The 24,677-nt window shown below is 42.7% G+C and overlaps 1 long non-coding RNA gene and 1 pseudogene across 1 annotated transcript; one reads left to right on the forward strand and one right to left on the reverse strand.

The window, feature by feature from the left end:
• Positions 1-1,298: 1,298 nt before the first annotated feature.
• On the reverse strand, positions 1,299-11,825 carry LOC144339273 (uncharacterized). The gene is made up of 2 exons (XR_013414111.1): positions 9,636-11,825; positions 1,299-9,489 (listed from the first exon to the last, which is right to left on the reverse strand). It is a non-coding gene; the product is annotated as an uncharacterized LOC144339273 (long non-coding RNA).
• A 4,239-nt stretch (positions 11,826-16,064) lies between these two features.
• On the forward strand, positions 16,065-17,017 carry LOC704496 (phosphoglycerate mutase 1-like; annotated as a pseudogene).
• Positions 17,018-24,677: the final 7,660 nt, after the last annotated feature.

A 24,677-nucleotide genomic window follows, 5' to 3' on the forward strand; every position in this document is an offset into this window, starting at 1 on the left:
TCTACTTTTTAAAGCTTATTACCCTTGGAAAGGAAGAATGCAAACAATGATAAAGCCATCAGACTCCCTGGTATAAAGCTATGTGACTTGTTAAAAGCAACTACACCCAAAAAATACTGTAGTGGTGTTTAGGGTTGGATGCTGAGAATTCTTTTCAAGAGAAAGTATCTCACAGGAAAAAGAATTCAGATGGTATCTTAGGGCTCCTTCACAGCAGGTCACTTTGCATTCCCTACTCCCTTTTAAATGCTATCAACATTACACCCTCTCAACCTTTCCTTCCTCTAGATTTCTCATATTTCTTGGTCTGTTCCCTTTGTTGATTTCAATCACTTGGCCCCTTCTAATTCCTCCTTGTCTTGAACCCTACTCCTCTCCTTTCTGCCTTACCTGATACACAAAAAGCAAAACTGCTCCTCACATAACAGTCCTGCATTTCTCCAGTGGTGGCACAAAGAAACAATTCTCTCTTCAGACAGGGTTGGGTTACCTAGCAATTTCCCATGTCTTTCTTTTCTCAAAGATTTCTCTCTCTCCCTTTCTTTCTTTCTCCCACTCTCTCTCCCTCTCTTTCTCTCTCTCTGTAAGCATCCAATCTGTGATAAAAGAATGAGGGTACATTTGGTAGACTTAATCATAAGCAATTTTAAACATTCCCCTAGAGTGGTACTCAACATAACTTCTAACATATATAAGTGAAAATTAAATTCAAATCAACAATTACTGAGTATCTCCCACCTGCTATGCCTCATACTGGGATAAAACTTGGGCTCTGCCTTCAAGAAGAAAACATGGCAGAAATTGTAAAGAAATGCAAGGAATAGCAATCACCTCACAAACATCCCTTTAGCATCACCAATTGCAAAGAAATTCTCAGGATACTGAGCCTCTGTTTCCTCATATTTTAATATTAATATTAATACCATTTAACATGATACCAACACTAATACTTCACAGGATGATTCCCGTAAGACTCAAACTAGAATGTGTGTGTGAATGTTGATTTATTTTGTTTTTGCAACTTCCTGTGAATCTATAATTATTTCAAAATAAAGTTTTTTAAAAAAATTTAAATAAGAATGTGATTGAATGTACCTTGCAACTGTGTAATTCAATTTCAATTATATTCAATTATCATTTATTCAGCCAGGTCCTATAAACAGGAAATCCATGATTCCTGAAACTAGAGCACCCAAGGGCTGAGGCAGTAGAGAGACACATGAAAAATATAATATAGTGTGATATGTGTTGTACTAGTGTAGCAGGACAAGCCGCGGACAAAACCCCTCAGACACCGAGATAGTGAAGGGAATGGCTTTAATCAGCTGGGAGCATCGGCAGGCTAGCATCTTAAAATCTGAGCTCTTCAGGTGCTCAACTTCTGTCCCTTTTAAGGGCTCACGACTCTAAGGGGTCCACGTGAGAGGGTCGTGATCGATTGAGCAAGCCAGGGGGTACATGACAGCAGTTGCAAGCACTGGTGGTCACAGTGAAACAGAACAGAATGGGAGGTCTCACAATGTCTTTCCATACAATGTCTGGAATCTATAGGTAACATCAGTTGCTAGGTTAGGGGTCGAATTTTAACTACCAGGCTTAGGTCAGGCAGTCCCAGGCCTGGTTTCGGGTCTGGTTCCTAGGCACCGGGCTACCTGCCTTTAGTTTTGCTTCTCTTTCCTTTTCTGAGCATAAAACAATATAAAACAATATGAGAGGGTCTCTCTCTCTCTCTTCCCTCATTTCCCCCCTTTGAGATTCTCACTTTTTTATTTAGTGGGAGTTCTCACTCTTATTTTCGATACTTATGTCTTTTTGTGCAATAGACTAATAGTGATTCATATAGTACACTTGTGTTGACGCATTCTGGTGAACTGAGGTAGTGATGAGGCTTTTTATCATTTGAAGAAGTACAGGTAGCAAACAAGGGAGCAGTAAGCAGGTTTCTATTACTATTATAACTGCTATTATAAGAGTTTTAAATCCTCCTAGTGCTGGGAACCACCTTCTAAACATGGCTTCAGGGTGGAATCCGTGCTACACTTGTACAGGCACATGTGCCAGTTTTGTCATATTTCTAACTATGTCTTTAACTACTTGCCTTTGATTATCTATGTGTAAACAGTAATTAGTAAAGTTAAATTTATTATAGACCTCTCTTTCAGCTGCTAGCAAGTAGTCGAGAGTCAATCTATTTTGATAGATAGCATTTCTTATCTGAGTTTCTTGCCGGGCCAGGATAGTCAAGGCTTGACCGGTTTTATTAGTGATGATTTCTAAAACAGCTTGCAACTGTGTGATTCAGTTGAGCATGTAAATGGGGGTCCAGTATCCCCATGAGCCATCTTGTACCTAAGTGGCAGGCCTATAATATTGTATGATTTTTTAGGAGGCCATTCATCATCTTTTTAATTACCTATGGCTACGTTTTGATTTTCATGGGAAGCACAGACAGGGAAGCCCAGGAGTTCACCTGTTTTTATGGCCAGTAGGAAGACAGATGGTTTAATAGTGCAAATAACACAACTACCTGTCCACTGGTCAGGCAGCTTAGCATAGGCTCTATGTCTACATATCCAGTATAGCCCAGTGGAGGCCATCCAGTCCGGGTGGGATTCTGCGTGGGCCCAAACAGTCTGCAACTTTGGAAATTTACTGAATGGATTTTTATCTGTATGGTTTGAACTCCACCATGTAACTGTTTTTGTGGTACCATTATACCGTTTTTGCCCTAGCCAACTAAGTCATCCTACAGAATGAGTGAATTCTTTCCTTTTAAACAGATAATGTTTAAACTGTTCCAGAATATAATATTGTCCAATAATTGAGACTTTTAGAACCTAGAAATGATCAGGGTGATTCTTTAGGGCCAGGAATTCATCAGGAACTGGGTCTGTAGGCACTAATTCTCAGGCTTCTTATGGCCACTGATCTCCTATTACAGTTCTTCCACACACATAACATTTAGAGACTGGGCTACATATCTTGGATAGAATAGTATTACACAAACAAGTTTCTTTCAGAGTCCTGGTACGCTTATAATAACCATAAAATAATAGGACTGTAGCAATCTTTTGTCCTACTTCAGTGACTTGATGTATATACTGGGAACAGTCCTTAGTCTGAGGAAGGTCAGTTGAAGTCCTTACTGTACAAGTCCAAATTTTAAGGAAAATGAGTCCCGTGATGAGTTTCCTCATGCTTCGGCCGTGCGTGGACCAGTCAGCTTCCGGGTGTGACTAGGGCTTGTCGTCTTCTTCAGAGTCACTTTGCAGGGGTTGGCAAAGCTGCTCCCATCCACATACCGCTCAAAGTCTACTGATGTTTGAGGATGGTCTAGGAGGCTGGGCCTGCTAGAATAAACTGAGTCCAACACCTCTACACAGTTATGTTCAACTGGGCTCTCTGATACCAGGAGCAAGGTGGTGGGGTTTAGGGCATTGCAAACTTCAATGGATATGTGGGGATTTTCACATAGCAAGCTTTGGTACTTGCTTAGTCTAGCATTTGTTAACCAATGATGTCTTCTGGTAGTCATTAAAGTTACCACAGCATGGGGGGCCTTTATATTCAGGTTTTGCCTAAGGGTTAGTTTATCTGCTTCTTGTGCTAACAGGGCTGTTGCTGCTAGGGCCCTTAGACATGGGGGCCAGCCTTTGGAACCCCATCTAGTTGTTTTGAGAGATAGGCCACTGGCCTTGGCCAGGGCCCTACAGTCTGGGTTAAAACTCCAACTGCCATTTTTTTCTCTTTCTGACACATAGAGTGTAAAGAGTTTTGTCAGGTCAGGTAGCTTCAGGGCTGGGGCCAACATGAGTTTTTCTTTTAACTCATGAAAAGCTCGTTGCTGTTGGTTGTAATAGATGTGATTTATCTAATCTACATTTTTATTAACTGTCACCCACCAAAATATAGATTTAAATCCTATAACTATTTGATTTCAAGCTTTAAATTGATCTGGTATTCCTTGCAGGGCTCCAATTGCATCTAAATAGATGTGAGAGTTGAAAGACCTTTAAGGGGCTTCTCTCGCTGTACGATGTCTTATTTTTTTTCCCTCTGGTTGATGAAATGCCAGGGTGAAAGGGATAGCCAAATGGACTAAAGCACAAGTGCCACTCCAGTTATTCAGCAGAGTGCCCAGTAAAGGTCCACCACAATATACCACACATCCACTCAGGGATGAACAAGGGCTGACTGATTGATAAGCTTTTGAAAATTCTTAAGCTCATCGCATCCCTTCAGGTCTCCAAGGAATGCTAAGTTTCCTCCCTGTTGTGAGAGACACGAAGTGAACTTAGTGTTGGGAGATGGAGGCTGGATGGCCCTCTGGGGCTGACCCACAGGGTGCCGGACTTTGGGATATAGCAGAGAGAGCTTGGCATGACTTATTATTCCAGGCTGTAGAATCCTGGAAAAGAGCTACCATGCAGCCCACGCCTCGTCGACTGGAGGACCTCCTTAGTGGAAAGGGGACAATCTAGGCCTCTGGCCTGCCATGTACACAAGCATAACAATTGCTTTTGTTTAACCTGCAGATGGAATATTTGATCCATTTCAACCAGGCATTTGTATCTTGGTATGCTGTCTTAATTTGATGAGATTAAGATGTAGGATGATAAACAGGTGATTAAAGAATCCCTCATGAATACATTAATACTGTTATTACTGGATTGGGTTCCCGATAAAAAGGATAAGTTTGGCCCAATTTTCTCTCTGTGTCTTGCATGCTTGCTTACCATTCCCCCTTCTGCCATGGGATAATGCAACAGGAAGGCCCTCACCAGATGCCAGTGCCATGCTCTTGGACTTTCCAGCCTCAAGAACCATGAGTCAAATAAATTTCAATTGTTTACAAGTTACCCAGTTTGTGGTTACAGCAACCCAAAATAGACTAAGACACAAAATGTAGTTTATGAAGACCTAGGCCAATTAAATACTCCACCAAAACAGGCTCTGTGAAAATTCATGTCTTGGAAAATACTGCATACTAAGGCATATTAACACATCAAAGTTATGAATCATCCTGCAGGAAAGAAATGGTTTATAACTTTGTCAATTCTGGCATTTGATCACAATGCCAGTTTTTACTTAACACCTATTAATCTACCATGGAACTAAAGTTTCACATAACATACTTTGGGAAAAGCTACTCTAAGCTGCTAGAAGATAATATGGATTTGGAATGTTGAAAGGGACATGAAAACAGGATTTGAGTAAGATAAATTGGAAGTAGTGTGCGGGGATATTAAAGCGGAAAGAGCCTAGAAGCTGAGAGCCCCGCTAGGAAGCTACTTTAGCAATCCAGGTCTGAAGTGATAGAGGCTTGCACTTGGGTGGGAATGGGGCAGAAAAGGAAGATGATGATCCATTTTATGGAAAAGTGTGTGCATATTTAGATTCCAAATAAAAAATAGTAGTAGAAAACTCCAAAGTTTGGAGATTGGTAGGTGAAAGACTAAATAGCCACCAAAGGAAAGGCTGATTCAGGGGCAAAATGTGATGTGTTCAGTTATTGATATGTTGGGTTTAGAATCATGGTAGAAAGAGGTCTGTAAGAAATACCTAGTCATTTTTGGAATTATGAGGCTTGTGTGAAAGACGTCAAAATTATAGACCAATTTGGAAATCACCAGCACTGGGATGGAAACTAAGTCATAAGATTAAATTCTTACTCTCTTCCCCATTTCCCTCAGCCAGACCAATCCCTTCTCTTTGCAAGTGGCTTCATTTTCAGGGGCACGCTTCCTCGATCAGCCTCCGGTTCCCACAAAGAAGCACTTTTAATTATAGTCATTCCTGAACGCAGCTCTGCGCTCTATAGTGGTAACCATGCACCATCAGCAGGGAGTTTACAAAAATAAGCCCTGGAAGGAGTTCCTTAGATATACAAGGAAAATTAACTTTGGAATGTTACCACATTTACGGAACACAAGTCAACTAGAGACAGAAATATTCTGCTCTCCTTATTACATGCCAAACCATTGGCACGTACCCTCTCCTGCAGAGTCTCAATATTATATAATCCCAAAGCTGAAGGTATCCATACACAGTAGGTTTTAGACAAATTTCATAAGCTAAAAATCATGCACTATTCTGGAAGCTTGTACTTATGAAAATATGTTTGCACACTGTCAATCAATTCTGCAAGGACTTACAAAGAGTCTTCTGTGTACTTAGCCCTAAAATGACCCATGGTCTTTCCCCTTCTCCTCCACACTGGACCTCTGGAGTTGCACAGTCCCATATTTGAATCCTGTCAGCCCTATGGGCCATACGATTCTGAACAGGTTACTTAACTGCCCTGGGCCTTGGTTTTCTCACCTACAAAAATACGATAAAAATACTTTATTCATTTGTTTATGCATTCATGCACGCATTCATTCAGCAAATACTTTTCAGCTCCCACTTACAACTATACCAAGTCTTGGGCACTCTCACAGTGGCAAAAGAAACAGGCATGGTCCCTAAAGGCAGGGAGCTTAAATATTACTGGGTTTTTTAAAAAATCAAATGAAGTAATGTATGCAAATTACAAGGTACAGTGGTTCATTCAAAAAAGGCACTCAATAAACACTAGTTCCTTTCTTTCCTACAGATCAGAGGACACAAAATCAAGTGCCTATGGTGGCCAACATAAATATGTGCAGCAGTGGCAATGTGATATGTAACTGTGGCAAAGTGATATGGAGAGCTCATGACTTCATTAAAGGGTAGAGACCCAGTCAGCATCGGCTGATTGTTTCCAGAAGTGGATGCAGATTAAGTGTTCTCCCAGTTTTCAAAAGAGAAGCAGGAAATATCCCTATATTTAAATGTTGACAACTAATTTCAAATCCTGGGTGGGCCAAATAAAATACATATAACCTAGGGGCTGCCAGTTTGCAACCTCTAAACAAGCTAACCCCAAGAAGGCAAGGCACTTGGATAACCACCAGTTTTCAGGACTCTCTGGGGCATGATGCAGGAAGACTAATGGACCCTCAAGTAAAATCCTTATTTCACTCCAGCTTGGTCTCAATCAATCGGCATAACTCTCTTCATGCTCTGCTGAAACAGGAACCTGGAGTAACAGGATCTTTATCACCAGAGGAAAGAAAAATCTCACCATGGGTCATCAGCTTGCATTATAGAAATGGATATAAGGGCTAGACAGGAGGAAATAGTGAAAAGGGACCCCAACAGAGAGCTGTGAAGCACAAGCAGTTCAGGCACCAAATTGTGCTGATCGGATTTAAAGGCATCCACCACAGGGACAATCACAAATACACCAGGAAGATGCTGCCAGCACTTTCAGGTGATATTTTCTAGGGTGATATTCACTGGTTTTACTGCTTCCTTTGTCTCTGACTCATTCTTTCCAGTTCAATCTATTTTGTTTATAGATTTAATATCTGGCACTATTCCTCCAAAGAGCTCATGATTTCCCTCTGTGCTCTCTTCCCCTCCTGCTTCAGAGCAGGCCAGATGGAAAACCAAATAATAAACAGTGACAGATCTAAAAAGATACAGATATTTGTATTACTTTGGTTTAAGGCCCCAAATGAAGCTGGTCCAATAGACTATTAGAATGGAGCTGCCTCATCCCTTCCAGAAAAGTCTAAGCATTATTAACTCTGACATTCACCTGGCTTTATAAACCCCAGTAATTATAATTGTGCTAGAGACTCACATGCCCTCCTTTAATGTGTTTCTCTTGTTCAGCTACAGAAGGGTAACTGAGGATTCCATGAGTCAGAGATGACCCTGACAGACCTGAGTCATCCCAGAAGTCCATAATATGCTCTGGGAAAACCAACATCCAGTAGTTTTTTCACTTGCTGGGAAGATCTAGAAACAATGAGTACCCAGTCCCATTTCTTGATGTGCACAAGAGCCCTGTGGAAGAGATGTTGGACTCTGCCCACAACTGAGATATACAACCCTGTATGATGGACTGGCAGTTCCTTTAAAAAAAAAAAGCCTAGCCTGGACTATTAGAAGAGACAATAGGTCCACTAAAAGAAAATCACCATGAATGAAGGAGTCTGGCATCCTGGCTGCTATAACGAAATGCCATAGACTAAGTAGCTTAAGCAACAGAAATTTATTTTCTCACAATTCCAGAGGCTAGAAGTCCAAGATCAGGGAGCCAGTACGGTTGGGTTTTGGTGAGGGCCTTCTTCCTGGCTTGCAGAAAGTGTGCTCACATAGCAGATTGAGACAGAGAGAGAAAATGGGAATCTTCCTCTTCTTATAAAACCAGAGTCCTGTGTGATTAGGACACCACTCTTAATACCTCATATAACCCTAATTACTTCCTAAACACCCTTTCTCCAGATAGAGTCACATAGCAGGTTAGGGCTTCAGCATATGAATTTGAAGAGGGGAGGGAAACACAATTCAGTCCATAGCAGTGGGCTAGAGAGGGCAGCACAATGTGGACGCTGAAGGTTCCCAGAACAGTTGCCTGATTATCCCCCAATTCAGTAGGATTTTTTTCCCTACCCTCCACACTCAAGTGCTCCTTTGCTCTGGGAAAGAGGAGCTTAAAGCATGAAGAAGAGAATGTGTCCCTAGGGCTCAAGAGCTCAGCTATAGGAGCCTCCCCTGAAATAAATACCCAGGAGAAGGAAAATGTTTTCCAGCTGCTTACAGCTGTGGAAGAATACTGGAGATTGGTATTCTGGGGGGAAAGTGTTGGGAGAAGAGGTCAGCAGCAACACAGGCTATGCTGTGGTCCCTACCTGAGAAGGGTGCAGGTCAGCACCCAAAGAAGGCTGGCAGACAACTTGGTCAACAACTTGGGCCACTGATTGCTACGTTTGTTTGTTTGCGTTATAGAGATGGGGTTTCACCATGTTGACCAGGCTGGTCGTGAACTCCTGACCTCAAGCAATCCACCCACCTCGGCCTCCCAAAGTGTTGAGATTACAGGTGTTGAGATTACAAAGTGTTGAGATTACACAGTGTTGAGATTACCAGGCCGGGGCCACTGATTTCTAGACTGACTAGGCTTTCTGGTAGACAAGGATTGAAGCATGGCTGTAAATGTCACATTTGTCTTCACCAGTGGGTAAGGCCAAGAGACATTTGTGCTACCGGCATTCTCCTAACACTCTACAGATCACCAACTCATAGAATCATCTTATCCCAAACTGCTAGAGAATCTAGATACAGGCTTTACTAACACTTTGCTGACAACAGTAATTTTTGCTGAAGTTTCAATTAAAAGTCAAATAGGAAAGCTAAAAATCAGGCCAGGGGTGATGGCTCACACCTATAATCCCAGCACTTCAAGAGGCCGAGGCGGGTGAATCACCTGAGGTCAGGAGTTGGAGACCAGTCTGGCCAACACGGCAAAATCCCATCTCTACTAAAAATACAAAAATTACCTGGGCATGGTGGCGCATGCCTATAGTCCCAGCTAATCAGGAGGCTGAGGCAGAAGAATCGCTTGAACCTGGGAGGCAGAGATTGCAGTGAGCTGAGATTGCGCCATTGTACTCCAGCCTGAGAGACAAAGCAAGACTCCATCTCAAAAAAAAAAAAAGGAAAGCAAAAAATCACTTTGATTTTATTTCATGAGAATGAAAATGACTTTCATGGGAATCTGAGCTTGGTGGTACTCTACACATATGGCTGCAAATAGCCTGTACCTTGCCAAATGTCACAGGAACTTTTCAGTACTTATATTTCTTGACTTCTCTGGCAGCTGCTATTGTTGACAATTTCTTCCCTGATATTCTCTCTTCCTTTGACTTCTTCCTCTGGTCTCTCTGACCATCTTGATATACCATAGGAGGCCCTGATGCCGGTGAAGAGGCAGTAAGAAAAGAAAACACAGGAACATGTGCCTATGGCACAGCAAGGAATAAAGTGGCCTTCAGTGCCTTAACTTAGACTCTTGAGGGCTTTCCCCACCTGAAAAACAGTGAATTGAAGATCAGACTTGAGAAAGGCTGCACTGACCCTTGAACTTTGGTTACGACTCCATGATGAGGCAGAAGAACCTCCAGAGTGTACTCATTCGCTTTTATTATTCTCATTTCCTGTGCCTGTTGTGCTGATTACTTGCAGGTTTCACAGCAAGCTGAAATGAAAGCAACCTCAAACTTGTCCAACTGGTCATTCTTGCCAGGCTTTCAACCCAGACTAGCCCATTCTGGGCTGTTCGGGCACACTACGCCTCTTCAGTCTTCTCAGTGGACTCCTTGTGCCCCGGCATCCTCTACTCAGCTCTTAGTACATCTCCCATAAGCCCTTCAAACTGCACACATGCAAAATTGAATTTTTTATCTTCTTCCACAGTCTGATCCTTTTCTCATATTCTCCTTTTTGCTCAACTGTATGTCCATTAATGTAGCTAAACAAGCTAGAAAGCCAAAACCCTGAGTTTCTTCAAACGCATATTTGAAGACACTTTAAGGATATGGAAAAATCATGCTGGCTCTTTTGAAAGACCAATTTTATTACTGACTTGAAGGTGTGGTATGTGTTTACAGTTCTCATAGGACTGCTGAATATGTCTTCAGTCAGCTTTTCCTTCTCCATCCACACCATGACCTTGGTTCTTACTTACATTGCCATTTTCCTGAACCACTACAACAATCTCTCATCCAGTCTCTCTCATTCATTCTTATAAATGCTGCCAAAGTAATCTTTCCTGTTTCAAGTATTTGTAAATACTTTTTTCTTTTTTACAGAAGTCATACATGTTTATTGTAGACATTTCAGAAAAATTCTTAATAGTACAAAAAGACAATTACTAGTAGCATTGTATTATATATACTTCTAGCCATTTTCTATGAATAGGCAGACATCTTTATATACAAAAGATTATACTATGCATACCCTTAAATGCTCTACCTTTTTTTTATTTTTTGAGACAGGTTCTTTCTCTGCCACCCAGGCTAGAGTGTGGAGACATAATAATGGCTCACTGCAGCCTTGACCTCCCAGTCTCAAGCCATCCTCTGACCTCAGCCTCCTGAGGAGCTAAGACTACAGGTACACAGTACCATGCCCAGCTCCTTTTTGTATTTTTTGTAGGGACAAAAAATTTTGTCCCATTGCCCAGGCTGGCCTCAAACTTCTAATCTGCCTAAAGTTCTGGGATTACAGGCATGAACCACCACATACAACCTGCCCTACTTTTAAAAATTACAATTAAAAATTAGCCTTGGGAACAATTTTTCTGTATCAGTAAGTCTCATTATCACCTGTATAATGAAAACAGCCTGGCACGGTGGCTCACACCTGTAATCCCAGCACTTTGGGAGGCCAAGACAGGCAGATCACCTGAGGTCAGGAGTTGGAGACCAGCCTGGCCAACATGGTGAAAGCCGATCTCTACTAAAAATACGAAAATTGGCTGGGCACGGTGACTCACGCCTCATAATCCCAGAACTTTGGGAGGCCGAGGCGGGCAGATCACCTGAGGTCAGGAGTTCAAGACCAGCCTGGTCAACATGGTGAAAACCCATCTCTACTAAAAATACAAATATTAGCCAGGTGTTGTGGCGGGTGCCTGTAATTCCAGATACTCAAGAGGCTGAGGCAGGGGAATCACTTGAACTCAGGAGGCAGAGGTTGCAATGAGCTGAGATTATGCCACTGGACTCTAGCTTGGGCAACAGAGTGAGACTCCTTCTCAAAAAAAATAAAAATAAAAATAAAAACAATACAAAAATTAGTCAGGCGTGATGGCAGGTGCCTGTACTCCCCAGTTACTCAGGAGGCTGAGGCAGGAGAATCGCTTGAACCCAGGAGGCGGAGGTTGCAGTGAACTGAGATCACATCACTGCACTCCAGCCTAGGTAACAGAGTGAGACTCTGTCTCAAAAACAAAAACAAAGGAAAAAAGAAAGAAAGAAAAGAAAAGAAAAGAAAGAAGGAAGGAAGGAAGGGAGAAAAGAGAGAGAAAGAGAGAAAGAAAGGAGGGAGGGAGGGAAAGAAAAGAAAGAAAGAAAGAGAAGGAAGGAAGGAAGGAAAAAGAAAGAAAGAAAGAAAGAAAGAAAGAAAGAAAGAAAGAAAGAAAGAAAGAAAGAAAGAAAGAAAGAAAAAGAAAGAGAGAAAGAAAGAAAGAAAGAAAGAAAGAAAGAAAGAAAGAAAGAAAGAAAGAAAGAAAGAAAGAGAAAGAAAGAAAGAGAAAGAAAGAAAGAAGGAAGGAAGGAAAGAAAGAAAGAAAGAAAGAAAACAGGAGATTTTATCCAATGGAAATAGCATCATTTGTTTAACCAATCCCCTACTACCTTTCTATATTTCCTAATATTAAAAAAAAATTGGCCAGGTGTGGTAGTTCATGCCTGTAATCCCAGCACTTTAGGAGGCCTAGGCGGGTGGATCACGAGGTCAGGAGATCGAGACCATCCTGGCCAAAATGGTGAAAAACCCTGTCTCTACTAAATATACAAAGATTAGCCGGGTGTGGTGGCACGTGCCTGTAGTCCCAGCTACTCAGGAGGCTGAGGCAGGAGAATCGCTTGAACCTGGGAGGCAGATGTTGCAGTGAGCTGAGATCGTACCACTGCACTCCAGCCTGGTGACAGAGCGAGACTCCATCTCAAAAACAAAAAGAAAAAATTGTATATACATCTTTGTGCACATTCATAATTTTTTATTTAGGACTGAAATTGCCAAGCCAATGAGGATACATACTTGACTCTAAACCTGTTGCCAAATACTCTCCCAGAAAGGTCTTATCCAATACTTCTACCAGTAGAATGATCATTTTAATTTACAAGCCAGATTGTGACTCAAAGACTTGGAGAACAGTTGCAGGTTCAAGAACAGAAAAGCAGGCCAGGCATGATGGCTCATGCATGTAATCCCAGCAATTCAGGAGGCCCAGGCAGGAAGATTGCTTGAGGCCAGGAGTTCGAGACAAGCCTGGACAAAATAGGGAAACACCTGTCCCTGCAAAAATAAAAATAAATAGCCAGGGGCAGTAGTCCCAGCTACTCTGGAGGCTGAGGTGATGGGATTGCTTGAGCCCACCAGGAAGTCAAGGCTACAATGAGTCATAAACGTGCCACTGCACTCCAGCCTGGGTGACAGAGCAAGACCCCATCTCAAAAAAAAAAAAAAAAAAGAGGCCAGGTGCGGTGGCTCATGCTTGTAATCCTAGCACTTTGGGAGGCCGAGGAAGGTGGATCACTTGAGTCCAGGAGTTTAAAACCAGCCTGGCCAACAAGGTGAAACCCTGTCTCTACTAAAAATACAAAAAAATTAGCCGGGTGTGGTGGCAGGCAACTGTAATCCCAGCTACTTGGGAGGCTGAGGCAGGAGAATCCTGAACACAGGAAATGGAGGTTGCAGTAAGCCAAGATTGCGCCACTGCACTCCAGCCTGGGTGACAGAGCAAGACTCCATCTCAAAAAAAAAAAAAAAAGAGAGAGAGAGAGAGAACAGAAGAGCAGAGAAGGCCCTGAAACAAGACTGTCATAGCCATCTAGGCCATAGTGCCTCCAAGCACAGTATGGCCCATTAGTCTTCTGGATGAACCAAGAAGAGATTTTAAAATCCAAGTTCTTTAATTCTTTTTTTTTTTTTTTTTTTTTGAGATGGAGTCTCGCTGTGTTGCCCGGGCTGGAGTGCAGTGGCCAGATCTCAGCTCACTGCAAGCTCCGCCTCCTGGGTTTTTACGCCATTCTCCTGCCTCAGCCTCCCGAGTAGCTGGGACTACAGGCGCCCGCCACCTCGCCCAGCTAGTTTTTTTTTGTATTTTTAGTAGAGACGGGGTTTCACCGTGTTAGCCAGGATGGTCTCGATCTCCTGACCTCGTGATCCGCCCGTCTCGGCCTCCCAAAGTGCTGGGATTACAGGCTTGAGCCACCGCGCCCGGCCAAGTTCTTTAATTCTTACAGCAAATGCCAGCCCAAGGACTTTCGTTTTTACATATGACTAAGTCCTTAATAGCTTCCTTTGTTCATTATTAATGGTAATTAAAATTTTATATTCACAAAAAAAGCGCAGTAGTGCCAAATATTGAAAATTTTGCTCTTCACAGAAAGTTTGGCAACGAGGCAAATTTCTTGCTACACATGTGAAAACACAGGTTGCTGGAATTCCCACGATATTCAAGCATTTTTTTTTTTTTTAGTATGTTAAAATGTAATGTTTTCCTATTTTTAAATTTTTTTAATTTTTATATTTTTTAGAGATTGGGTCTTGCTCTGTCACCCAGGCTGGAGTGCAGTGGTGAAATCATAGCTCACTGCACCCTTGAACTACTGGGCTCAAGTGATCCTCCATCTCAGCCTCCCAAGTACTTGGACTATAGGCACTTGCCAGCATGCCGGGCTTGTTTTTCTATTTTTAATCATTTTGTTCATTAAACATGCTATGATGTTGCCACTTTGGGTTGTTATTTTGTTCCTCTTTCATTTTTTATTTCACCAAATTATTCCCCCACCAGAAGTGAATTTCGGGTAGGTATATCTTGGGGGTCTTTTGACCCAATTAAATGAGCATGTTCAAGAACTGATGGTCTAGATGCCTCCAAATCTCCCCACCCCAAGCCTAGGTTTGCTTCCTAGATTTCCTACATTGGCTAACTCATAAGGAGAGCTGGTAAGTTACTGACTATAAGATGATCAGATGCTTGAAGGGAGGAATAAGAATAGAGCAACTAAAAGCAATTTTTTTCTTTTTTTCTTTTTTTTTTTGAGACGAAGTCTCGCTCTTCTACCCTAGGCTGGAGTGTAGTGGCGCAATCTCAGTTTACTGCAACCTCCGCCTCCTGGGTTCAAGCGATTCTCCTGCCTCAGCCTCCCAAGTAGCTGGGATTACAGGCGCCTGCCACCACACCCGGCTAATTTTTGTATTTTTAGTAGAAGCAGGGTTTCACCATGTCGGCCAGGCTAGTCTCGAACTCCTTACCTCAGGTGATCTGCCTGCCTTGGCCTCCCAAAGTGCTGGGATTATAGGCATGAGCCACTGTGCCCAGCCAACTAAAAGCATTTTGAGGAAAGATGACAGGGAGGCTCAAAGACTCACTCTCCTCCCAACTCTGTTGCTTTTCTTGTTTCTTTGTTTTTGAGACAGGGTATTGCTCTGCTGCCCAGGCAGGAGTGCAGTGGCATGATCACGGCTCACTGCAGCCTCAATTTTTCAGATTTAGCCTCCAAAGTTGCTGGGACCACAGGCATGCACCACCATGCCTGGCTGGTGAGCAGGCATACATCTATGTATAATTTTTTAAGTAATAATTTTTTTAATTTGTAGAGACAGGGCCAACTCTCGGTTTTTGAAACATTAGTCTTACATTACAGAAGAATATATGCAGGACTCTGCTAAATATCAGCAGGACTACGAGGTCTGAGCTACCAATGAGCCTAATCTAAGCATAAACAAGGCTGGTGAGAACTACAAAAACACTATTCTGTGCTCAGCCCAAGCTACTCAGCCACTGACCTGCAGATTCATACTCTTGATTAGAACATGAAAGACTAGCAGAAAAGAGGAGACAGATCTTCCTATGAGAGTTACTATCCAAGGAAATGAAGACATCTGTACAATTGATTCTGGTGATAGGTTCAAAGCTTCTTATTTTCCCATCCAGCCCTAGGAAGTCACGCTTTTAAAATGTATGGGATTTACCTTGACAAACAAAGCTTATAAAAGGATGTGGAAATCTGATTTCCACCAGCCCAGCTTGCATTTCAGCAGGGATTCTGTAATGTTACCAGCCTGAGAAAGAACTGATCTACTGAGTAGTACATTTCCATTCCCTTATGGAGGAAGAGAAGAGAAAATTGGCTAAATCAGTACTACTTGATTTTGCTCACATTTCTACTGCCAAGAGTAGCATGGTTACTCACCAACAGGCACTAGAAACACCCACACACTCACACACATGTACCACCAGGCATTTGTTAGGCTACAACCTAATGAGCTTGCCATTTTCAATCATCTAAGCTCCTCATTATTCGGTAGCACCAAAATTGGGTTCACCGCAACAGTAGAATTTTATGTGCAGTACTAAGTCAGCTATGAATCACAAATGGTTACATTTCATCCAAGACAAAGCTCCAAAACCTTTTCTCTGCACATTCTCTGGTAGGTGAAATGACATCTATGAGGGTCCCTTGCACACCACAGTAAGGGTAGCAGAGAATATGCAATGACTAAGGAAGAGATAAAAGAAGAAAGGGACAAAGAGTGAAAAGAAGAGTGGAAAGAAAAGGGAGAAAGACTAAAAGTAATCAAACATTTAAAAAGACAAATGTGCCTCCAGAATCCGCAAACCCCCATCAGTGTCGCATCCCCAGCCTGCTGCCAAGGCTGCCTACAAATTGGTGCTGATCCAGCACACGAGAGTGTATGGAATCTGGAAAACCACTTCAGCGGCTGGTACAACACCGACCTGAGCCCAGCGGGCCATGAGGAGGTGAAGTGCAACAGGCAGGCGCTGTGAGAAGCCGGCTGAGTTTGACATCTGCTTCACCTCAGTGCAGAAGAGAGTGATCCAGACCCTCTGGACAGTGCTAGATGTCATTGATCAGACGTGGCTGCCAGTAGTGAGAATTGGTGCCTCAATGAGCGGCACTATGGGTGTCTGACCGATCTCAATAAAGCAGGAACTGCTGCAAAGTATGGTGAGGCCCAGATGAAGATCTGGAGGCACTCCTATGATGTCCCACCACCTCTGATGGAGCCCAACCATCCTTTCTACAACATCAGTAAGAATCACAGGTTTGCAGACCTCACTGAAGATCAGCTACCCTCCTGTGAAAGTCTGAAGGACACTATTGCCAGGGCTCTGCGCTTTTGGAATGAAGAAATAGTTCCCCAAATCAAGGAGGGGAAACAGGTACCAATTGCAGCCCATGCCAACAGCCCCCAGGGCATTGTCAAGCATCTGGAGGGCCTCTCTGAAGAGGCTATCATGGAGCTGAACCTGCCCACTGGTATTTCCATTGTCTATGAATTGGACAAGAATTTGAAGCCCATCAAGCGCCTGCAGTTCCTGGGTAATGAAGAGACCATGCGTAAAGCCATGGAAGCTGTGGCTGACCAGGGCAAGGCCAAGAAGTAAAGGCCAGCAGGCAGGCTACTGTCCCCAGGGGCACCCTCCCTGCCCATCGCATCGCTCTGCCCCTCCCTCCTGCACATGTCACACTGACCACATCTGTAGGCATCTTGAGCTGTAATTGCAGATGGGGACCAGTGGCTCCCATTTTCATTTTAGCCATTTTGTCTCCTGCACCCACTCCCTTCATACAATCTAGTCAGAACAGCACTTTTAGGGCACGGGTTCTCAGCCCAAGCTGTGGAAAAAGCACAAGAGAGTCTAAAGGTAGTGACCTGGGTTTTTACAAGTGCTTTGTTTACTAAGGACTTGTGGGGAGGAACCATGCTAAGCCATGACCAATGAAGCAAGACAGCCTGTCTGCCCCCAGGAGCTAGTCCTGTGCTCTTAGGTAGTTAAGCCACTGCCTGGGGGCTCCAGTCATTTCAGTGGAAGATGAATGTAACCTGCATGGTGATGTGACAACTGTTTCTTCCCTGACCCCAGAGAAGCTGGCTCTAGAAGGTTGGGATCAATCCTGAATTTAGTGTATGTGTTACATTTACTTTTATTTTTTTAAAAAGGTATAGTATATATAAATAATACAAAACAATAACCCTTCTGGGATTTCTCGTGGCAGCTGAAATAGTCCTATATGTGGTCATCAGAAAATAAGCCATTTCTCACACCAATATGGGATAAGCTCCTTGACCTCTGAGGGTTAGAAGTGCTTCCTACTGTGTGTATTGGAATCCCTCCCCAGCCGTGTTTCGTGACAGTGAAATGCCTCTTGGTCCTGTCCAAGTGTATCTTTCTCTGACTGATTTCTGAATCATGTTCTAGTTGCTTGGCCCTGACACATGGGTCCAGTGTTCATTTGAGCATAACAGTACTAAATCCTTTTTCCTGATCTGTATAATAAAGGAGTGATGTGCAAAAGAAAAAATGAAAGAAAGAAAGATAAATGTGAATAATTTCATTTATTACAGCACTCAGTTGCCATAGGTTATATTTATTGAGTGCCATCTACTCTATGTCAGACACTGTCCTAAGAGCTTTATGTGCATAATTAAATTCAGTCAACACATATTCATTGCACATCCTGTGTGTGCCAGGCACTTTTCTAAGCAAAGAATATTTTGTAGAGAACAAAACAGATGAAAATCTCCTTCTTGGAGCTTACATTTCAGTAGGGAAGGTCTTATTTAATCATCACAACAAGGAAAAGAGATAGGAAAGGCAAGGAGAGAGGGAAAGGATATGTATGGACAGAAAAAGAGAATTTAGGGAGGGGAATGCAAAGGAGAAGAAGGTTAAAGTATCATCTTCAGGGCTTTGAGATGCTAGATGAAATGGATAAGTCCCTGTCCATGCCTCAAACTCTTCAACATAATGGCTAGGAAGGTCCCAGTACAATGGATTTAGTGAAAAGTCTGAGTTGTAAATACCTTTGAAGAAATAGGCTTCCACATTATTTCAAATGTAGATGGTAATTTGAGGTGCTAACAAAGTCTTTCTGAATAGACTTTCTGAATAGTCTTTCTGTTTTAATAAAGAGATCGGACACATTTGTAATAAGCAGTGTTCATTTGCACATGTAACTCTTGTTTCTTCCAGCTATTCTGGTAAAAGGGAAAAAAAAATCTGTGGTCTAAGAAATTATGAGCCAGCTAGCTGGCAGAATTTCTCACCAGCACCAACTGTAATATTAATAGATACCATTAACTGAGAACTTACTATTTGCTACATAACAAACTATCCCAAAACTTAGTAGTTTACCACAATGATTTATTATTTCTTGTCATCCTGGGGGTTGGCAGGTGAGTTCTGGGCTCACCCAGGCTTGCTCATGTGACTGTAGTCAGATGGTGGGCTCTGCTGGGATGCTAGCTCCCTCATGCCTCTTTTTCCATGCGGTCTTTCAACATGCAAGAGTCTAGGCTGGGCTTCTTTACATAGAGGCAAGAGCAGTCCAAGAGAGGAAAAAAGAAAGCTCTTGCAACCTAGACTTGGAATTAGCCAATGACACATCTGCCACATTCTAGGAGGTCAAAGCAAATCATAAACCCCGCCTAGATTCCACCTCTTGTAGAAAGCAATAATGGTACTTGCAACCATGAGAAGAATTGTTGAAAAACCTCTGTAGGCAATCTACTTCATTTGCCATGTGCCAGAAACTTTACCTTATCTCAGTGAAACTTCCCAGCAATTTATGGGATAGTTACCATTTTATCCCTATTTTCCAGTCAAGGAAAATGTTCCTGAAAGGCTAAATATCCTTTTGCAAGTTGGTGGAAGATCTAGGATCAAGCTTAATCACCTTAGAGTTCCAATTCACAAGCATCCCTCAACATGAAGGTCAGTAGAGCTAAAAAGGGATTGAACTCCACATTCCCTCCTCCCTGAGGGAAGAAGAAGAGCCTAGTACAGTCACATGCTGCGTAACAAAGTTTTAGTGAATGCATGGACCGCATATACAAAAGTGGTCCCATAGGATTATAATACTCTATTTTTCCTGTACCTTTTCTATGTTTAGATACACATATACTTACCATTGTGTTACAATTGCCTACAGTATCCACTACAGTAACATACTGTCAGGTTTGTAGCCTAGGAGCAATAGGCTATATCAAACAGCCTACGTGTTGTCAAATTATACCCCAGTTAACAGACAGAATGGACTCCCTGTGGCTCAAAAATAAAAACAGACCCAAGGGGCCATGGAAGGGTGAGGGAGTAGTCAAGCTCTTCATGTCCTTAGAGAATGTTGCAAAACCTGTTTTTCTGCAACCAAGTCAAAGAAGAGTTCCTGGAAACAACGGCAGCTGGGAATTTCCCAGTTGACCACCAAAAGACCACCTCCTGCCAACTGACATTTGGGACTTTAAGGCCATCTAATTGAGACTCTGTTCCTGACTCCCCTGATTATCCTCCCCTGCCTTGCAGTTTTTGCCTTGATAATCTCTAACTTTCCGCCCTGCTTGGAGTCCACTGTTTTACACCTGGGGCTGCATTTCCCCAATCTGCAGATTGTTTTTTACAGAAAATAAAACCCTCCCTTTTTTCTCCACAGTTGTCATGGCCTTTTTTATTTATTTATTTATTTTGAGATAGAGTCTCACTCTGTTGCCCAGGCTGAAGTGCGGTGGCACAATCTCAGCTCACTGCTGCCTCCACCTCCCAGCTTCAAGTGATTCTCCTGCCTCAGCCTCCTGAGTTGCTGGGATTACAGGCGTGCACCACTACACCTGGCTAATTTTTGTACTTTTAGTAGAGATGGGGTTTCACCATGTTGACCAGGCTGGTCTCAAACTTCTGACCTCAGGTGACCCACCCACCTCAGCCTCCCAAACTGCTGGGATTACAGGCATAAGCCACCATACCCGGCCTCATGGTCTTTTGTTAACAGTGTGTAGTTGGCTATACAGTCTAGGTTTGTGTTAAGTACACCCTATGATGTTCACACAATGACAAAATCACCTAATAGCACATTTCTCAGAACATATCCCCTTCTTTGAGCAATGCATGTCTGTAGTTAAGAGCTCTGCAGCTGGTGTCAGGCCACCTTGGTGTGCATTTGAATCTTGGCCCTAAGTCTCATCAACTCTGTGACTTTAGTCCAGTTAGTTAGCCTCAATTTCATCACCTGTATAACACAGCTAATAAAAATATCTAGCCCCATAGACTATTATGTGACATACACGTAAAACTCTGCCTCAACTGAGTACGTGCTCTGGAAATGTTGATTTCTGTTGTTCCCTGAGTGTCCTGATTGGTTTACCCTAAATCAAGCAGTACTACAGTCCCAAGGCCACAGTCTCTAGGGCTGTTGCTGATGCTGAGACTATGTGGCTTTATCATCATTATCCCTGGTGATCTTGCTGCTGATTCTGCCTCCCAAATTGGCCCTGTGTTGCTGCTGCAGTGGCCACTGCTGAGGGATCCTGTCCCTTTCTTTGCTCATTTGTTGTGCTTTCTGCTTCCTGCAGCTGCCCCTTTGTGCAGGAGACCTGGTGGCTATCCATGTTTACCTACAACATTCTCCCTTGTCAGTGCTCTTCTCTTTCCTCTGATTTCACAAAGGGAGGAGGGAATTAAAGTTTTCCAGATTCAGGATATTCGCTGTATTTGACTCCTATACTAACTTAATTTGTGTTTTCCGTGCTTTGCAAGAGCAGTGTTTCTGCAGGAGTAACCACTAGGTGGCAGGAGTGCCGCATTCCCCAGCTCATGACCTTCTTCCAGTAATCTCAGTTACAAGGATACAGTTCCTTTCCAAACGAATGAGCTGCTTTTAAATCAACTTACTTATCAATATGAAATTCAAGGAGAAGAATAAATTTCATATACATTCTCTTGAAAATTTACTTGATGGCACTAAGTCCTCCAGCAAGTTCTCACAGGGGTTACGTTACTAAAGCGGTTTTATAGCCTTTGGCTTAAAAGGGCACGGGAAAAGTAAATAAGCCTCTGCTTGCTTAGGGCACAGCCAAAGCTGATTGTATTTCCCTTTAGTTGTTAACACCTGACAGGACAAAGGTCCTCCGGGTTAAAGGTTCATGGACTTCTAGGCTATTATTTCATTAAGATTATATTAATAGATACATCTCTTATTTCCCAATGAGGTCCCAAAAGGTTTTCTTGAGGGAGATGGAATTTCAGTAGCGTACTGAATGAAAAGCAGGTGTAGGGGCATCCTTCTTTCAATTACATCCCCACAGGAATCCAACTGGCCAAGTGGGATCTTCTTTTAACAAAATAGATTGGGGAGTACAAGGAAGAGAAGAGAGGTAAAGGCCAGGAGTGCTAATGAAACCCTCGTCTCACAGTGTGGGGGGTCAAGAGATGCTGTATATAGCTGACAGAACAAAAAGATGTTTAATACTAACATATCCCTTACACTTATAAAGGTAAATTCAATGTAGAGGAACAAACTACATTGGGTTGTAGCTATAATGGCAGGAGAAGGAAGGGGAAGACAGGACGGTGGTTATGTTAATAGGCTGAATTTCAAGTACCATAGTAGAGTCCACAGATAATAGCAAAAATTGAAAAAGCAAGAAATGGCACTACAAACATGTCTTTTGGAGCCATGAAGGTAATCACTATAGAAACAAAAAGCAGAAGTGGCTAATGGTCCTTGCCTCTCTCTGCAGGAGAGTGGTTGTACTATCTGACTTTCTACCCAGGACCTTGTTTTACTTTTACCTAAAGAATAGGCAAAGAGGCCGGGAGCGGTGGCTCATGCCTGTAATCCCAGCACTTTGGGAGGCCGAGGTGGGCGGATCACGAAGTCAGAAGATTGAGACCATCCTGGCTAACACAGTGAAACCCCGTCTCTACTAAAAATACAAAAATTAGTCGGGCGTGGTGGCGGGTGCCTATAGTCCCAGCTACTCAGGAGGCTGAGGCAGGAGAATGGAGTGAACCCAGGAGGCAGAGGTTGCAGTGAGCCGAGATTGCGCCACTGCACACCAACCTGGGTGACAGAGATAGACTCTGTCTCCAAAAAAAAAAAGAATAGGCAAGGATAGGAAGATATTAAGGTAAAACAGATATCTAGGTTCATGGGAACAACCACCTGAGTTCCTTATTTGTGTCACTGTATCTAATATGAATCATCACACTTAATCATTTGCTTGTTTACTCTTTAGTTTAATATAATCACTACTTCCAGTTAGAAAGAAATGAGAGGCTCCGATTTCCACATGTGATGTTACCTGTCTCAAACTGGCATTCTCTAGCAAGATCCACTTTACTCAGTATTTTCCAAGGAAGTCATCCAGTTCTTTCTGATATAAACTAACATACCATTTTTCTTCATAATAAACCAGAACCATAAAGAGCACATGTGTCCACTTGTACTTCCTTTGTGACAGTTTAGCCTTGTTCTTGGCCTGCATCTGTCAGCAGGACATGGTTTTTCTAAATCAGCAAATCTGCTAGGTCTGACCCTCAAACTTCCTCTCCTTTCTTTTCAAACCCAAATCTAATGCATCAGCAATGATGGCACATCCTTCAAAATAACCCCAGAATTTGACAGTTCTCACCACACCCACCCCTAATATCCTAGTTTGAACTACTGTCATCTCTCACTTGGACCAATGAAATCGCCTAGTAACTGCTTCCATTCCTGCTCCCTAACATTGTCCAGGCAGCAGCCAGTGTGATTGTTTGTTTGTTTGTTTGTTTTGGTAAGGCATGGTGATAATTTGTGAAACACTGACTTGTATGTTGCACTCATCCCATCTCTCTTCTACCTCTATCCTGCTCACTCCTCTGCAGCCTCACTGGCCACCTGGCTATTCCTAGGCCCTGTTGAGTATGCTGCGGCCTTCTGCCTGGAATGCTCCCCTCCTGGCTACCTAAATAGCTTGCTCTGTTGTTTCATTCAGGGTCTACTTTGTCACCTTATCAAAGAGGCTTTACCTGACCACCTGACATACAATAGGCATATTCCTTCACCTCTCCAGCACTCTCTACCAACCACCTTGCTTAGTTTTTCTCCATAATGCTTATTACCACAGAAATGTGATGTATATATTTTCTGTATTATCTGTTTCTTCCATTAGAATACAGGTAATTTATAAAGACATTTATTTCTCCCACTTCTGGAGGCTGGAAAGTCCAATGTCAAGGTGCTGGCATCTGGTGACGGCCTTCTTGTTATGTCACCCCATGGCAGAAAGCAGAAGGGAAAGAGAACACACATGAGAGGGAGAAGGGAGCGAAACTCATCCTTTTATCTGGATCCCACTCCTGCAATAATTAACCTACTTCCATGACAACAGCATTAATTCATCCATCTAGGCAGAGCCCTCATGACCTAATCACCACTTAAAGATCCCACTTCTCAACACTGTTCCATTGGGGATTAAGTTTCAAACACATGAACTTTGGTGGGACACATTCAAACCACAGTAACATACTACTGGTGAACAACACGTGCTAGAGCGATTATTTCCTGAACTGTGAGACCTGTTTAAGGGACATAAATTATTTATTTATTTATTTATTTTTATTTTATTTATTTATTTATTTTGAGACAGAATCTCACTGTCACCCAGGCTGGAATACCATGGCACGATCTTGGCTCACTGCAACCTCCACCTCCCAGGCTCAAGCAATCCTCCCACCTCAACCACCCAAGTAGCTGGGACTGCAGATATGCACTACCATGGCCAGTTAATTTTTGTATTTTTTGTAGAGATGATGTCTTGCCATGTTGCCCAGGTTGGTCTCAAACTCCTGAGCTCAAGCAACCCACCTGCCTCGGCCTCCTAAAGTGCTGGGATTACAGGCATGAGCCACTTTGCCCAGGCTGGGACATGATTTTAGATAGTACAAAGATAGGCATTAAATAACACTGAATCAGCTCAAGAGAATATTTTCTTTTTCATGATTTAATCTCTCTCATTATGTCAAGAAAATCTCATTATTGCTAGTTTGTCTCTAACGTCTGTAATTTATATTTATTTATATTATTTTATTTTGGGAGGTGGGTGCAGTGGCTCATGCCTGGAATCCCAGTACTTTACAAGGCCAAGGCAGGCAGATCACTTGATCTCAGGAGTTCAAGACCAGCCTAGGCAACATGGCAAAACCCCATCTGTACTAAAAATACAAAAATTAGCCAAGCATGGTGGTGTGAGCCAGAGGCTGAGGTGGGAGAGTCACTTGAGCCTGG

Source organism: Macaca mulatta, chromosome 2, assembly GCF_049350105.2.
Source record: "Macaca mulatta isolate MMU2019108-1 chromosome 2, T2T-MMU8v2.0, whole genome shotgun sequence".
NCBI classification, from domain to species: domain Eukaryota; kingdom Metazoa; phylum Chordata; class Mammalia; order Primates; family Cercopithecidae; genus Macaca; species Macaca mulatta.